Source organism: Chenopodium album, chromosome 15, assembly GCF_948465745.1.
Source record: "Chenopodium album chromosome 15, dcCheAlbu1.1, whole genome shotgun sequence".
In the NCBI taxonomy this organism is placed as follows: domain Eukaryota; kingdom Viridiplantae; phylum Streptophyta; class Magnoliopsida; order Caryophyllales; family Amaranthaceae; genus Chenopodium; species Chenopodium album.
The window spans coordinates 27,223,704-27,240,911 of NC_137848.1; the positions used below are offsets into that span (position 1 = coordinate 27,223,704).

Below are 17,208 nucleotides of genomic sequence, written 5' to 3' on the forward strand. Positions count from 1 at the left end.
ATGTACTACAACCATTGCACAATCATGTAGGCATATTTTTTTGAAAACAAAAGCTAACAATTCAAATGCATATTACTTTTAGCAATGAAACTTTGTTTACAATAATCATTTCAACGCTACAAATACAATAACCAAAAATATAAGTACTCCTATTTTAATTGCTATGTCTACTAACTATCTTTTGTTGTCTTGCTACTCTTCTCTTGAGCTCCTTCAACTCTTGCTTCAACAAGCTCTCACCTCCATACAATTGCGTGTCTATCCCTCCCCTGCTTTGATTATCGTAACCCGATACGACATTTTGCTCCACATAACCCTTGCACCATCATACATCACACTTATAGTACAACCGTTGTGGATTTTTTGCCGAATCTGAGCTCCTTATTGCAAACTTCCTATCACAACAAGCTTTGTTAGGCATTGATGATGATCTCGAGTGTGTGGACATCTTTGGAAATGCTTTTGGAAGTGTGACTTGATACGTGAATCCCTCAAACACTCCATTTATATAACAAACAAACTAGCCGTTATTAGTGTTCAACGGCTATTTTTTTGAAAAATATTACCATTACAAAAAAATGGGTAAATGGTGAAATAATTTTAAACTAATGGTATATGGTAAAAAAAACTTTTAAAATAAATGGTATATGGTGAATTACCCCAAACGGCTGACTAACGACAGTTAGCAAAAAAGGCATTTTATGTTAATGTACAGTAACTGAGTGGTAATTTGGTGTATTAGAAAGTTTTTGGTGATATACGGTGAATTAAGCTTTAACTCAGTGGTATATGGTGAAATTTCCGTTTAGTTTATGATTAATTTAGGATTCTGCTGATGTCAAAAAAAAAAAAAAAAAAAAAAAATCAAATGATGTCACAATGGAAGAAATTGATTTAGAATCATACTAACATAGCTATTGTGACATGCTATAAACACATCTTGGACATAGGAACCTGAAATGTGCAAATAATTCATCCATTTAAGTAGCACGAATTTAAATTCACAATTACCAAGCATTATTTACACAATACACTATATACAACACTGCATATAGCCATATATACAGATCCACTGCAACTTTCGGCAGGATTTGGTTCCCCCCTCCTCCTTCCCTCTCTTCCAAAGCTAAGAAGATAAAGGGACCAAGAGTATTCCTACAAGGAGACCTAAAACCCAGAACTATTATAAAACACTAGCCCCATTGCCTGACACTCCATCTCTAAGGTAAACAGTAGACCCAGGTCGCTTGGACAAGATAATATTTCCAGCGTGATCTGTAGTTGTGTACCTCAGAAGATGAGGACCAGACACAATTCTGCAGGAATTCCATGTCTCAGCCGCTAAATTGACACCATAATAGACCAGGTGATCCAATACACTATTCCCCATAACTGACCTGAAATGCCCAGAAAAGCAAAATGAGATGCAATATAACAAGCACAAAGTACAAGTGTTATATGATAAAAAGATCCTGGATCAAGTTCAATATTGCATAGTTTCTTGTAAAGTACAGATAGAATAAGAGTTCCAAGTTCCAACAACAGGTCAAGAAGGTACAACCAAGATTTACGCAGATAATTTCTCAGTAAATGTAATTCAGCAAATTGGGTAACAGAGAAGAATTATACTTAGCAAATAGATTTCCTAATTTTTCTGAGTAACAGAGAAGAATTCAGAATATAGGTGGATCACTTTTAGTTTCATTGAAAAAGTGACAAAAGAGGCAGCTTAATATTGATATATTTATATTGAAAATCCATCGTATAATGCAAGCTTCAAACTGTAACCATTGAATGCTTCCAAGTTCAAAGATAAAAATATATTAACCCGGGGTTATACGGTTCAAAATGTTGGGCAGTTAAGAAATTAGTAACAAGATGGATGTAGTACAAATGCGCATGTTAAAATAGGCATGCATATTCAAAGCCTCAAAGGAAAGTTTGGAGTTTCTAATAATGAGGAAAAGATAAGGAAATCAGCTAACATGGTCAAAGCATGTAAGACGTCAACGGAGAATGCACCAGTAAGGAAGGTGGAGGTTATTGAGGAATAGATGACTTACCATATTAATGTTGGATCTCCACATGAAGCAGTAAACTAGAGGAGGAATTAAATAATGCAAGAGATTGTTGCAAGAGAGCATCATTATATATCACCACTCATAAACAATCGTCTACGTAGAAAATTGACGATAACCTACAGACCTACAGAAGAATGAACTGGGAGCTTTTGGACATATGTGGACATAGAGGTTGCCTAAGAAGCTGGATGAAGAAAATATTGGATGGCATGTTTAATATAGCAAAGGATCTAAAGTATTTACAGCTGATTTCGCAAAAAGTGAAGGCGTCTCTTCTTATATAAATTAATTATACTACTATCCGTTTCATATTATGTGCATCATATTCAAAAAATGGATGTTACATATTATTTGCAACTACTTTTTTCTTTCATTTTTAGGTAAAATATCTCCGCTTAAAATTTTCTCTCCTACTTTATTACTCACATGCCCCTACCTAAAATTTGGTCCCCCACTTTCTCTCCCCTACTTTTCATAATCACATATTCACATGCCTCTAACTTAAAAAGTTGGTCTCCACTTTCTTTCTCCCACTTTTCTTAATCACATGCCCCTAACTTTATTAATCACCCCATAAAAGATTTTGCCTAGGACAATAAGCCAAGACATTTGTTGCAATTAAATGCAACAGCGGTAGTAATTACTACTCCATCCACCCTATTTAATTTACCCCCTTTACTTTTCACGATTTTCAAGACGCGTAAAATTTATAAACTTGACACAAGTATTAATAAAGCATACAATGAGATGAAGCCAGCATAATCCCACATGACTATATTATCTCTCATAAATAAAGAGCAATTTATGTCAAAGTTTTTAAAGTGTTACTTAAATATTGGCAACGGGAAAAAAAAATAGGGATGGAGGGAATATAATAAAATAATAATAAATAAATTTTTTTTAAAAAAAAAAAAAAAAAAATAGGTACATAAAAAAAAAGCCAAAAGTCTTCTCAAAGTGCTACTCGAGTAGAACCGCAGGTCAGCCATCTTGATATAAGTGAAGTGTTACCCATATACTACCAAATTAGCACCACAAGAAAGATAAAAGGTAAACCCTACAGTAGCCTCAATGATTTTAGTTTTTTCTAAACAAAATCAACGGGATAATGAGATAGCCATGCATGCAAGTTGCCACCTGAATCTACTACATTTATTTCTCCTAGAATAGCAAACTGAGCCAGCTATTAGTATGTAAATATGATCATGAGTTTTCATATATGTGCTTCAGGAACTTGCTTCAATGGATCAATCAGTGAAAAAAAAAAAAAAAAAAAAAAAAAAAAAAAAAAAAAAAAGACAACTTTAAACCCATAATAATGGTCCATTTGTTCCCCACGAATAATCTTTTTTTATTACTTTTTAGGATGTCCATAAAAAATCTTCAAGCTACTTAAAAAGGAAAATTTTCCCACTTAAATTATGTGATGTGGAAACTTTGACCAACTCTCTTTCTCTTATATATTCACCCCACCCTACAAAATTCCTTAATATGACCGACTAAGAAGATAATTTGTGACAGAGGGAATGTTATTCAACCAAGGGATCTTTCATCTAGTAGCTTGGATTCTGGTGTGAATTAAATACTTGCTTAACTAATTCTAGCTTATTAGTACCAACACTTTCAAGAGAAAACAACCCTTTACCACATTAGCTGAGAACAAAATAGTTACTAAAGCAAGGAAAAAGCTATAAAGGGTACATTATTTGAAGCTTGCTTCCAGAATGGTCCCTAGATTAGCTTTGAGTTTAACTATCATTGAAAGAAAAGTAATCAAGTCCAAAACTCTAGACAGGAATATTTTTTCCATTTCTACAAAGCACTTTTTGTCTTTAATCAATGAGTAGAATAGGAACACATTGGGTGCTTTGAAATGCTATCAAAGCTGTCTTTTGTCTTATATTCTCTTAATTGAGTGATGATTGATGAATTAGCTTGAATCCTACTCTAAATAGGATGGATAAGTGGAATAATTAAGGAAGTTCCTGTTGAAAAAGAGTACCAATTCACAGTTACGATATGTGAAACTACTCTCTTTCAACTCAACCATCTGGATACTGACTAATTTTCTCTACAGTGGATATATCTTAAACTACATATGTTCAGAACATATACAGGAATCTTCCTAGGGAATTCGTTCATTCAACAAAGTTTCCAACCAATAATAAAAATACACCAACAATGTTACGCTACTTACCTGCTACAAGATGGATCTTCACCAGAAAGATCTCAGATCTTCTCAACAGTGTAGACTAAACTTCCAAATCCAATATTATACAGCCATACCTGAAATTTGAGAATAATTAATTTTGCAATTGACAAGAAAAGAGCAAGAGAAACAATAAAGACATTATTTCACGGCTAGAGGTTTTGTTCATGCTTTTGATAAACCAATAGTCAGCAACATTGAAGATAACCATAGTTAACCCACAGAGTCGAGAGCAAGTTGCATTTACTTAGAGCCTTAAGGTGGCTGACAACAGAAATGACTAAGAACTCCTAGAATTCTCCATTGAAAAGGTACTAAATGAAGCTTTGCACCAAAGCTAGCTTAATAACCTACTAGTTCAAAGACAGTGGAGATATATAGCAATCCAACAACCCCCTGACAACAAGAATGTCAGGAACACTCAATAACTATAGTTATAACCCTGCTACAGGTTGAGTGTTGAACAGATGGCATCATTCAATTAAGCAAAGCCTAATGAGGTATACAGGGTAAGATTAGTGAACACCTCCATTACAGATCTCTAAGAATTTCCAAGTGCAATAAATGCGCAGTAACTATAATGGCATCATTGATCTCACAGAATATGTTGCACTACACATAAAAATAAATTCATTCCAAAGAAATTAGTAAATCACTGCGATATCAAAACACTGTTACTTCCATCAGATAACAATGCAAAATGTCCAAACTAAATGAATCGTGGAAGGGGTAGACCACAGATCATACATGCCTGCACCAGGAGAACTTCAAGAAATAAAATTACATCATACCTCTCTAGGAAAATGATGATATGACTTCTGACGGAAATAAGGATAATAAGGCGGCAAATGAGGCACCATATCATGCTCATGAGTGACACGAATTGTGTTTGGGACAAATTGGCTGTAGTAAGAAGCAAAAGCTGCATTTCCAATCCGTGGTTGCCCAAAGGTTGTAACATGAACATTTTTTATTCCGTGATGTACCTGGATATACATGATTTGTCAATATATCATGAGACACAAAGTACAGCAAAACAAAGTAGAAATGGGAGATAGGGGACAACGTCAACAGCAAAAAGCCTGATAGCAAACTAAAATACAGCTAGAAACACAAAACCAAGTCAGCAAAATGCTTTACTATGCCATATGGAGAAAGTTTCACCTTGTGTCCACACACAACCACAATAGTTCCCATAATATAGTGTCCATTTCTCATTCTCAAATATAGGGGCATTATTTATTGGAAAGGTAAAAAGTAAATAACGACCATTAATGAAGCTTTAAATATAGGTCATTTTATACGAGAAAGATTAAAAAAAAAATTAAAAAAAAAAAAAAAAGTAACTAATGAGTTTTAATGACAAGAAAAATTGGGGATATGTCAGGGATTTCATATGAGAAAGGTAAAAAAATGAAGAAGGTTATAAGTATGTAAAATTTTTTGAAAAAATATTGGAAAACAAACACAACATTTTGGGATACCCAAAAAGGAATATAGGCACTATATTATGGGATGGAAGGAGTACATGTAAACTAAAAGGAAGATAACATAACTGGGTACATGGGTATGACAGTTCGAATAAGCTCTCATGATAAACACAACAACAAAGCCTTAAGTCCCAAAAATCCATGATTAGTCCATAATACAATAAAAGGCAAAATATTATATAAAAAATATAGTGCAGGAATTTACAAAGATAACCATGTTGAAAAACTGGATTAGAATATCCCAGGAGAAGAAAATTCAGCAGTAAGTAAAAGGCAAATTTGTGAGGAACCACGTTTTAAAAGTGGGTTTTTGTCATAAATTTCCTTATATAAATAAATATTGGAAAAATCCTATTTGTGAATTCTTTTTGTCAAATCAAACAATAGGCTGGAATTGACATTGGACTCCACTTTCTGATGTTGACCACCCACCTGGGATGCACGTGACCCACTTAGCTCCCTTTTCTCTTCTTTTTTTTTCTTTTTTTTTTTTTTAATCCTCTATTCCCTTCATTTTCCATTCTCTCTGCACTACAACTATTCTTCTCCTCATCATTAAGTTCTCCAATGTAACATATCTGACATTTACTCATCAGCTCCTCTGCTCATCTTCATTCTTCCATGGTAAGAACTTGTTCAAAACCATTCTTGCTCACATGTTTCTTGATCATCCTATGAGACTCTCTGCTCTTCTCCTTATCTTAATTTCCTCCATTCCTTTCCATTGCTATTCTTCTCTTTTCTGACATACACTCCTCTAACGCTCCTTCTCTCCCATTAAACCATAAATTATATTGTATATACATCCCTTTTCACCGTCCCCCCCCCCCACCCTCTCTTTCATATTCTCTTCCCTCCAAAGGAACCAAGCAACTCATTCAAAACTCAGTCTTGCACCCATGTTTGACTCAGAACAAAATTTCTCCACAAATCACAGAAACAAAAACAGAGGAAGGGAGAAATACTTGCGTTTTTAACATGGCAATATTTTTTCCATGGTGGTTTCTGACATAAATCCACTTCTAGAAGGCGGTTTTTTCTCAAATTTTCTAAATAAATTGAGAAATGAGAAACATTGAATAACTTTCGCAGCGCTGTCTGCTCACACCTGATTATAGACCTAAGAGTAATAAATTAATTCCTCCATCCATTATATTTCCCACACTTCCTTAATGCTCCCATATAGATTTTTACATTTCCTTCAAGGGTTAATAAACACCTATTTCATTTAGAAAAATGCCCTCGTGTGCATAAAGCTCTTCATCATAGAGCAAACCCTTTCACAAGAGTAAGGATATTTATCGTCTCTCTCCCAAGAAAGCCAAGTGCTCCACTGATCCATTTTAGATATACTACCTCACAAATAATACCCCTTTGTTGCAAATAATAAGAAACGAAGGTAGTACAAAATTCTCACATGCCTTACCCCCATTTCTTGTAGCCTTAAGTTTGTGTAAAACACTATTGTGAAAACTAGCAAGGTAAAGAGAAAGTATTCATAGCTAAAAATAGACTTTTCCAATATCACATGGCCAAAAAGACACTGAACTACAGATTACCATAGTATATGGATCTTAGGATCCCTTATCAAGCAAACAACATATTACACACACATAACTAAAGCTATTACCCCTGCAACAGCAGAAAATAAACTTGAAGATAAAATAAAATAAAAAATTAAGTATCTAACAATGATTACCGTGAGGTCAAGTGCACAAATGGCAGCCATAGCACCACCCATTGAATGCCCTATTACAATAAGGTCCATTTCTCCAAACATTTGTATTGTTCGTTTAACAGCATCAACAACTCCAGGGCGAAGTGTGGTGTTATGGTAGGCATTATAGAATCCATGGTGAACCTGCAAGATTTAATCAGAAAGGAGAGCTGTGAAGTCTTTCATCGTCCCACGCTGACCTGGAGGTCATATGGCCAACAAAAAGCTTTATGATAGTGACCAGTCAGACCACTGAACAGAACAGTGATAGGACACCTACCATTGCATCGGGCTTGTCAGGATAATTTAAATCAAGCTGTTTCCAATACAGATCTTCAACCCAATTCTGGATGCTGTAGAAGAGGTTAAATGTCAAGCAAGTAGCATGTGAAAGCAAAGAATACTAGACAATCAGACATAATACAACCGTGATAAGGCACCCAAAACAATCTGTAAGTGGGAGGCATTGAAGGAGCAGAAAAATGTAGCAGATCAGGTGCTTAATGTGATTTTGATAGTTTATTATCCATCACAAATAATGTAACTGGTTTCACCTGTTTCAGAAGCTGAAACAGAGGAAATTAAGCTCGCATGACAGCATGAAATTTGTCAAACGAAGGACAAAAGGCTGCCTAAAGATCTAAGAAAATCAGAAAATCATCAAAACAATAGACTCGGATCTTCAGAATGTGAAGTGAGACTATTCAGGCAGATTAAAATTTTACATTATTATCATATGTAATGAAGTGTGCTCCCAATCAGTCTTAAGTAACTGGTATGTAATGTTTTCCAGACCTGCATTACAAATTAACCATGTTGCAAATCAACTAAAATTTGAACTATACAAGAAACTAATAAATCAGCAGCAAATGAAATATTTGTCACGTTTATCAGGAACAGGTCAAACCGATCAGGCACTGAATGCATCAGTTTTTATTCACAGGCCAAACAGAGAGGCTATTTGGATTATTTGTAAAAGTGGAATGGCATTGAGGAGCGTTGACAAAAGTCACAAGCATAAATTTCACAAGTTGGCAGTTCCAACTGCAAAAAGTTCTATCTCAATGGTACAAAAGCTCAGCACCACCACTGAATCACTGATGACATCAAGCTTTCTAGTCCTAGTGACATTTAATAGGGACTTGTAAGAAATTGAAGCTATCTTTGATATGTCCTACACTGTAAATTTCAATACTATGCTAGGAAAGGTGCCACCCAAAGGTATAATAACAAAATTGATCTACAAACATATGATTTAAGGATAATACTAGTAGGTTTGTCTGTAACACTATTTCGTAAATCATGATTTCATGACGTGATTGACAAGTTTAACACTAATGATAAACTCACACCTTTTTGACACACAAGAAGAGTGTCAGAGAACCTGTTTAGGCAGTGAAGGCACAAAAAGGAGACATTCCATTGATGTATTCAGCTGAGCCATAACCTAAGTGAATATGCTAATATAGTTGCCATCCCAGGACATGATAAAGTTGATCTTCATTAAAAGATTATACTATTGCATTGGTAATCTTTAAATATATTGCGTATATCAGGACTAGTACTTGACCAGTTGATATGTTACAACTTAACAAGACTAGTACCTTTTATTTTAACTGGGAAAAGGGTGTCAAAGAAAGTAAATTAACAGATTCTAAGTCTCATACCCCGCTTTGAATTGGCCATGCAATTCAATCCAAGGTACTGGACAAGAAACAATCAATACATGTGTATCAAAATAAAAAATAAATAAATAAGTCTCCATTCTATGCATACTTCATGATATCGAAGTTAGGATATTGCATGTCTAAGTTTATAAACCACTAAACCACCTACACATCTATAGAGCAACTCTGATCTCCCTTTGTTGCAATTAATCTACAAATTTCCAGGTAAAAGCCAAGAATATGCAATTGGAACCTCCCATACTTTCTTATTTTGAACCAAAAAAAACACCTTAAATCTTTGTGGGATGCCATCATCATCCGAAAAGCATAAAAATCTCTCATGAAAAAGTTTTACAAAAAAAAAGATAATAAAAAACTAAACTAAATAAATAAAAAATAAACAGAAACAAAAAATGAAAAATAAAAAATGAACAATCAAACACATAAAGGCTAGGATGATATAGACCCCCTGGTTCTCATCACAGGTTAGAAAGATGCAGCTTATCAAAGATTCTATTAGGTTTAACCTAGATCCATTCATGATATTCACCTTAGTGATAACAGCAAAAAACTGCAATAGAGAACTATTAGGTAGCTAGTTGTTAGGCAAACTCATATTGCCCAAGTTTTTTGGGGCATCTAAATGTCTTGATATTCAGACAGAACAAGGCAGGATGGAAGTTATTATGTGGTATCAGCCAAACTGTGGACAGCCTTTAACACCAAAGATTCATAGCTACATCAGAGAGATATTGCTGCCCACAGAGCAGGTATTTTTGAAAATCACAGTTCCTTATCAAACAAAAGAAGGAATTTAGAACAAGATGATGTTGGACCTTGGAACCACCACGATCACTATAAAAATGTAACCTTGTGGAATAGCCAACATTACTTACCTAGTTATGCACCATCAACGTGTCACAAGCCTTGTTTAATGTCTAACAGACGGTAACAAGCTATACTAAGTTCACATAACTTGGGCAATCTCAGGTTTGTCTAAACCTAAAATCAAAGGCTGGGGCCTGGCCTGAACTTGTGGGAAGCATATGATAGAATTCTTATATACATTTTTCGAAAGTATTTTGTATTAAGATATGTTAGTTTCTTATAATATCGCAAATATGTAAAGCTTTCTTATAACCAACCATTTAGCTAGATATTATAACTTTCTACGTAATAAGACTAATAACCAACCTTAAAAGTATCAATTTCAAAAAGAAAAAGTTCTGAAAAAAAAAAAAAAAAAGTAACCTGTGTTCCTGGGTTCCTCTAAATGCAACAATAATAGCATTCAGATCCTTAGCAACCCCAACATATGCCTGCAATAGACAGAATAATGATATAACATAGAAGTTAGGAACTGATAAAAACTCTATGAAGCATATAGGATAGATAAAGATGTGATTACGCACCTGCAAGCAATGCTGGACATCAACAATAAGCTCTATGATTTCAAATCCCTATTAACAGGAAACGATTTCTAATTAAGAAAAATACATACCTAAACTTAATGCCCATTAGAGATATTCTGACAAAATAAAACATGTAAACAGAAATTTAATAATAGTAAGTCAAGAACCTTTGTCATTCCATTACATCTTGAGCAAGTCCAGGTAAATAGTTCAGTCAAGTCTGACTCGTACACCTGTGAACAACAGAAAATTAGAATCAGTCTACAGATTACCCTTAAAATGCTACCTCAACAGCATTACGAAATCAGCTCAATGTCAACTCCATCACAAAACCCAATTTATTAATTTCAACACTACTAATAAAAACATATTGCAAGTAAAGCATTACCACTGCAAAAACCAAAAAAAAAAAAAAAAAAAAAAAAAAAAAAAAAAAAAAGCTACAGAACATATATCTGGAATAAAATATAGAAAAACCAAAGCATAGGAAAGGTAATCAGGTCAGAGTAGTCAACAAATTAACACAACCTTGTTACTAAAACCGTACATATATAGCCACTTACCTGTTCTTAAAAACAAAAGATATTGGATAGACTGCAGGATGTTTTTCTGTTACGAGGTTGAAAAATCTATTTCTCTTTTGGACAACCAATACCTCATCTTCCTAACTATTTTACATATTCCATAAATTTAACTTGATACCATTTCTAGCAAGGGAAAAAATTAACCATATTTCACTCAAAAGTCAAACGTAACCAAATACAGCTGGCGCACCTGCTTCTACGGGCAAATATAAGAAAGCCTTGCTCCAAAAATTACCTACAACAATCTACAATAACGAAACAAAAATAGTATCCATTGATGAGGAAGTCCTAATTAACAGTTAGACATTGACAAATGTCTAACAGTGGCAATTTTATAAGTAATGGCAAATTTGATAGTAATATTGAGCGGTAAAATAGTACTACTAGACATTATCAGTAGTACTATATATGCTTCCAATAGTATAAGAGACACTCTCAGTAGTATCAATGGTTGTTAGATATTTTTTTTAATGTCTAATTGTTAGCCATTAAGACTTCCTCATTTATTGATCTATTAATGCTGGAGTGTTGGAGTGAAAAGATACCACAGATTGCATTTCTAGTTTGAATGCACTCAGCCTAGTTCAAACCCCGGGCTGATATTTAAACTATGGCAACAGTGTCAGAAATCACAGGTAAACTCTATACTTACTTAGATACCCTTCAAACTAGTTTCTTTAATTGACATAATAGCATTATTTTAATCAAAACAACTACCATTCTATTTTTTTCAACAGCACCAAGAGACAAATAGCAAAGAGACTTAAATTTTCATCATTACAGGTCGAGGTATGTCATAAAATACTTCCTCCGTTTCTTTTAATATATATCAACTAGTGTGTAACCCGGGCTTTGCACCGAGTTGCTACTTTAATTATTCCTTGTGATTATATGTATTTGATATGTAAGTTTTGTTTTTTTTTTTTTGTTTTTTTTTTTTTTAATTAGACCTTATGATTATCAATTATATACATTTATTTTTATGTTCATAACATAAATGATAATTAGCTTAGATGGTTAAATAACCATCCTTCTTATTTACAAGAGGTTGGGTGTTCGAATCCCCTTATCACCGTCTTTTTATAGGGTGACGTGGCATAATGATTCAGGGTCATTGAGTAGTGATGATGTGGCATAATGAGAGATGGAGTAGGTGCCATGGGGTGGTCTATGTGGCACAGAAACGTTATTAGTAACGCCTTTTAATATATTAGATTTCTATTTAGATGCATCATTTTCCTTTTTGGTTAATAAATTCACTCTATCTCTCTCATATCACATGAGTCCACTTTTTTATTTCTCTCTATCTCTTACATCTCCAAAAATCGCCTAAGGGTCCGTAATTTTAAGAGTGATGCATCTAATAAAAACGGAGGTAGTAGAATACTTACTGCCGCGTTGTACTCCACCAAAATTTTGGCAAGCGAGTGATTGTAGACAGAGAATTTATCACCGTGTTCAAGGTTGAGCACTATGAACAAAAGGAAACTTCATCAGATCAATAGGTCCAACTATGTTAAACATTCAAAATTTCATAAAATTAATAACAAAGCAAATATTTGAATTCAAAACAAATAAATATACTTCACCTAATAATTTCAAATAAATAAATAAATAAAATTCAAGAAACACGAGCTCAAAAATGTGAATTAAAGTGTGAAAATCCAAAGCTAAATTGAGAATTACCTCTGCCAAAAGAAACACCAAATAAACAAAAGAACAGCAACATCCTTAACAATCTACTTCGCTCCATAATCTGCGCACATCATCAACAATAATTCTTCAAATTCAATCAAGTAATCAAAAAGCAATCATTTAATAAAATTAGGGCCAAACAATACTTACATCAAACATCAATTTCCTCGAATTCAAAATTTTAACAATGGATGAAATAATTCCTCTTTCACAATAAATTGCCGACAACTTTACCCTTTGTTTATTTGGGGGGAGGATTGACGTTTTCTGCGTGTAATTAAAATTCTGGATAAAGTTTTGAAGTCATGAATGATAAAAAATCTTAAATAAACCTGGTCCACAATAAGTTTATTGTGGACCAAATGATCGCACGTGCGAAGAGACTTTATTTTACTTTCTTTTCACTCTCTCTCTCTCAACCAATTTCTCTCTCCTCAATGCTCTGCAAAAACTTCTAAGAACTTCGCCCTTCGAATGCAAATCGTGAGGTTGAAGACAATAATCGTGGTAATTCTGGTAAATTTCTGGTTTTTGATTTTGTTTTTGAACTTATTAAGTTGATTAAATTGTTTCGTTGCTTTGGTTTTTGAATTACAAATCTGTTCGCATTTGTTTACACTTATTTTGGATTTCTATTGCTTGAATTTTGTCCCGTATCAACAAATTAGGGTTCTAATTTGTTCAATCTATGTTTAATTACAATTAAAACAAAATTTCGTTGATTTATTTTGTAAATTAGCTATTTGATTTAGGTTATTAGGGTTTTGACCTCGTTTATCAGTAGGTGTTGTGGTGGTGGCTGAGTTGGGCGAGTGAGGCGAGATTGTGGTGGTTTATGAGCCTGGTTGGTGCGACGATGTTGGTGGAGTGGGACGAGTGGGCTGCTGCTAGAAGCCATGTGGAGTGTGTGCTATTGAGCGGGTATTTGTAGTTGTTGCTGGTGAAATTGTTGGTGGTACCAGTTAGGGACTTGCGTGAAGGAGGTTAAAGATTTTGTTGATGCTATTGTGTGGTGGATTGGTTGAATGGAAGCAGGTGAGGGTGGTGTTATTTAATTAAGGGGGTGGTGGTTTATGATGAGATTAGGCAAGCTTGCTTGTTTGTTGCTGCTGCTCATCTGCTGTGTTGCTTAACATCAAGGAAGTGCAAAGGAACCCAAACTCACTCTTTTTCTCTCATGTAGTAAAAAAAATCACCATATGTTATTATGTTCCTAATTTTGTGAAATGTTGCGATTCTTTTTTATTAAAGTGATTCTTTACTCTATAAGTATAATAGAGCAACTATGATTCCAAAAAGAGTTACTATGCATATGAATAAAGTTTAATATTTTTGGCATTACTTATTATATGTGTATATCTAATACTAATGGCTGCCACAAAAGACATTGTAATTCATCTTAACCATGGAGAGATATTTGAGTGGATAAAGCTACGATATCGGGCCTCGTGAGGTTCAAAATGTCGTGAAGGGCATTCTAAAGGGCATGATGTATTGAATAAATCAACACAACCGATGACATTACTCTTACATGCATGATTAGGAAGTCTATTGTCTTCTGAATGTAGGATTGAGTTACTCCCATACTGCTGAGCGCTTGAGCAGCATGAGCCATGATGAGTTGATGACTGATCTTGTGAGGAGATGGATATAAACTCCATTGCTTTGGTATGTAGTCAAGTTGTAATAATGTGATCTATCACCCTAGACAATGTGGCATTAATTAATGTTGTCTATGACTAATTTACTTTGTTTGTTTTAAGGGGATCACTGACTATGGTCATATTCTTCTTATTTATGTTTTTGTCAACAAGATGCTCTTTTATTTCAATATTTGGTTTAAGCAAACCAAGGGACAAATAAAAGGATTGTCCATATATATATATATATATATATATATATATATATATAGGCTATTAGCTCAAAGGGTAGAGCAATGTACAATAATGTACATGGTGTGGGTTCAAGTCCCACATAGCCTACAATAATGCTTGCGTGTTGCTATGATTATTGATGAGTTGTGTTTTGGTCATTGTAATTTGTAAATATGGTAAATAAAAAGTAGCTTTATTTAAATAGGGGTCACTATATGTTTGATATGGGTGATTATATTTAAGTAGGAGTCACTATGTGTAATTATACGATAATTACAAAACAAGATGCCTATATCTAAAAATGGGTCACTATATGTAAATAAAGGTAATTATAAGTGTACAGGGGTCACAAAATGTGACGTGTAAACAAAAGATGACTATAGATAAATAGGGGTCACTATTGTGTAAAAATGGGTGATTATAGTAGTCACTATATGTTATACGGTAATTCCAAAAAATATAACTATACCTAAAAAGGGGTCACTATATGTAAGAAAAAGGTAACTATATGTTTATAGGGCTTGCAATATGTAGGGAAAAAATAACTATGAAAAAGGTAACTATTTGCTAAAAAGGGTCATTATATGTCAGCCTATGTAGGATTCGAACCAACATCTTCTGTGCGAAAAAAGACACAGTGCTCGGCCATTTGAGCTAATAGGCTTGGACAGGTTTAAATAGTTTTCAATTATATAATTCTCCAATCCTACATGACTTTGAAAAAACAATGCATGATGTTCCCTGCTTGTCATCAAACATACATAAAAGCATAGATATCTTACCATTTTCTATTCGAGAACATGTAATATGTCACCTTTTATTTTTTACATGGTTACACTTGAACCAGATATTATAGAGTGAATATGCTAATCATCATCAGAGCATCATAATCAGATTCATCACTCTAACTTTAATGTCTACAATTATTTTAGTATTCAAGCAAGGTCTATCCCCATCCCTATAATAGGCTAGAATAGATGTTCCTTGCTTGTCACCAAACATCAAAACATGGAGTACATAAAAGTATAAATATTTGACCATTTTCGAGCACATGTAATATGTAACCTTTTCATTTTCACATGGTTACTCCATGAACTAGATATTATTGAGTCAATGTGATAAACTGATAATCATCAGATCAAATCTTCACTATACAGTAGCTTTAGTGTCTACTTTTGTTTTAATATTCAAGCAAGGCCTATTCCCATGCCTAGGAATATGATATGGAGTAATGCATCCCTTAAACCCTCTTCCTGCAAATGACAGTTTTATCTTAGTTTTCCAAAAGGAAAGCAGGGAAGGAACCACAGCTGCCTCTAACGACTCCAATAAAATCAACCACACCTAAGTCATGAAATACTTAACAACGCCATAAATTAAGCATAATTCTACACAATAACACCAACAAGTTTGCAGTGTTAATATCAAAACCAAACTAATCTATTCCCAAATCTGCAAATTAAACTCATAGTATAGTGAATTAGTGACCTTATTCGGCCACTAACTTTAAATTAGCAATTAGCAAATAATTTCACATCACTTCATGGAATCATATTGTATCCCACTAATTCAAATATTTGATGAATTCAAATAAAATTATATCACCAAATTACAAAAATCATACCTATATTTATCGCATAAATTCATCTATCAACAAGCAATTAGTAGATACGTGATATAATTCTACCTCTAGAAATTGATTCTAGATTATCTTCCTCCTCCTATTTGATGTCTTTAATTGCATGTTCTCGGAAAATAATTTAGATGTTGCTTTCTTTTAGAAGAAATTAAATCTAACTGATATTTTAGGGTTTTGATTTGTATTACCTTCAGTAATATCGTCTTGCTTAATTTGAAATAACAATTGCTCTATTGAGATCAATTTGTCGATGTTTGATCGACCATCTTCTTCGGATTTTCTTCGATCTGGGCTGGAGATTGAAGGTAGAGAGAGAAAGGGACAAAAATTTTCCAGGCTAGGACATAGAAATTAGGGGCTGGGGTTGGGGTTGCCAGTTTTGGCACATGTGGCTTTTGGTTCACATTAATAATTAATGTAGACCAGGTCCACACAAGAATTTTTGCATGAATGAACAAAAGAATGCCGACAACCCTTACCCTTTCTTTGTACGTTTCTTTATTTGACTTGACGAGATTGCCCTTACTGTAATACTGCTTGTCTGTATTATACTATTATCTGGGAAGAATTATAGAGCTAATCGAGTAATCGCAAATGTTAAGAAGCATGGGGTTTTAAGTAATTTCAACGAGGAGACTCGATAGAGTTTTCGTCTTTGAGATTAAAAATATTAAATAGTATAATTGAATTGATGGTGCCTTAGGTACGTGAAAGCATCTAGGTAGGAATTTGGAATCTGAACCGTACAATGAACTTAAACTTGAGTGTAAAAACGGAGCCCTATCATTAGGGGTGAAAGTAGTATGGACAAAAACCGAAAACCGATCCAAACCGAACCGA

The 17,208-nt window shown here is 34.0% G+C and overlaps 1 pseudogene across 1 annotated transcript; it reads right to left on the minus strand.

Annotated features, from left to right (window-relative positions):
• Positions 1-947: 947 nt before the first annotated feature.
• On the minus strand, positions 948-16,880 carry LOC145583063 (putative feruloyl esterase A; annotated as a pseudogene). The gene is made up of 11 exons (XR_014100021.1): positions 16,848-16,880; positions 12,847-12,916; positions 12,552-12,631; positions 10,744-10,809; positions 10,577-10,624; positions 10,416-10,483; positions 7,778-7,850; positions 7,480-7,641; positions 5,082-5,276; positions 4,279-4,367; positions 948-1,397 (listed from the first exon to the last, which is right to left on the minus strand). The product of XR_014100021.1 is annotated as a putative feruloyl esterase A (transcript).
• Positions 16,881-17,208: the final 328 nt, after the last annotated feature.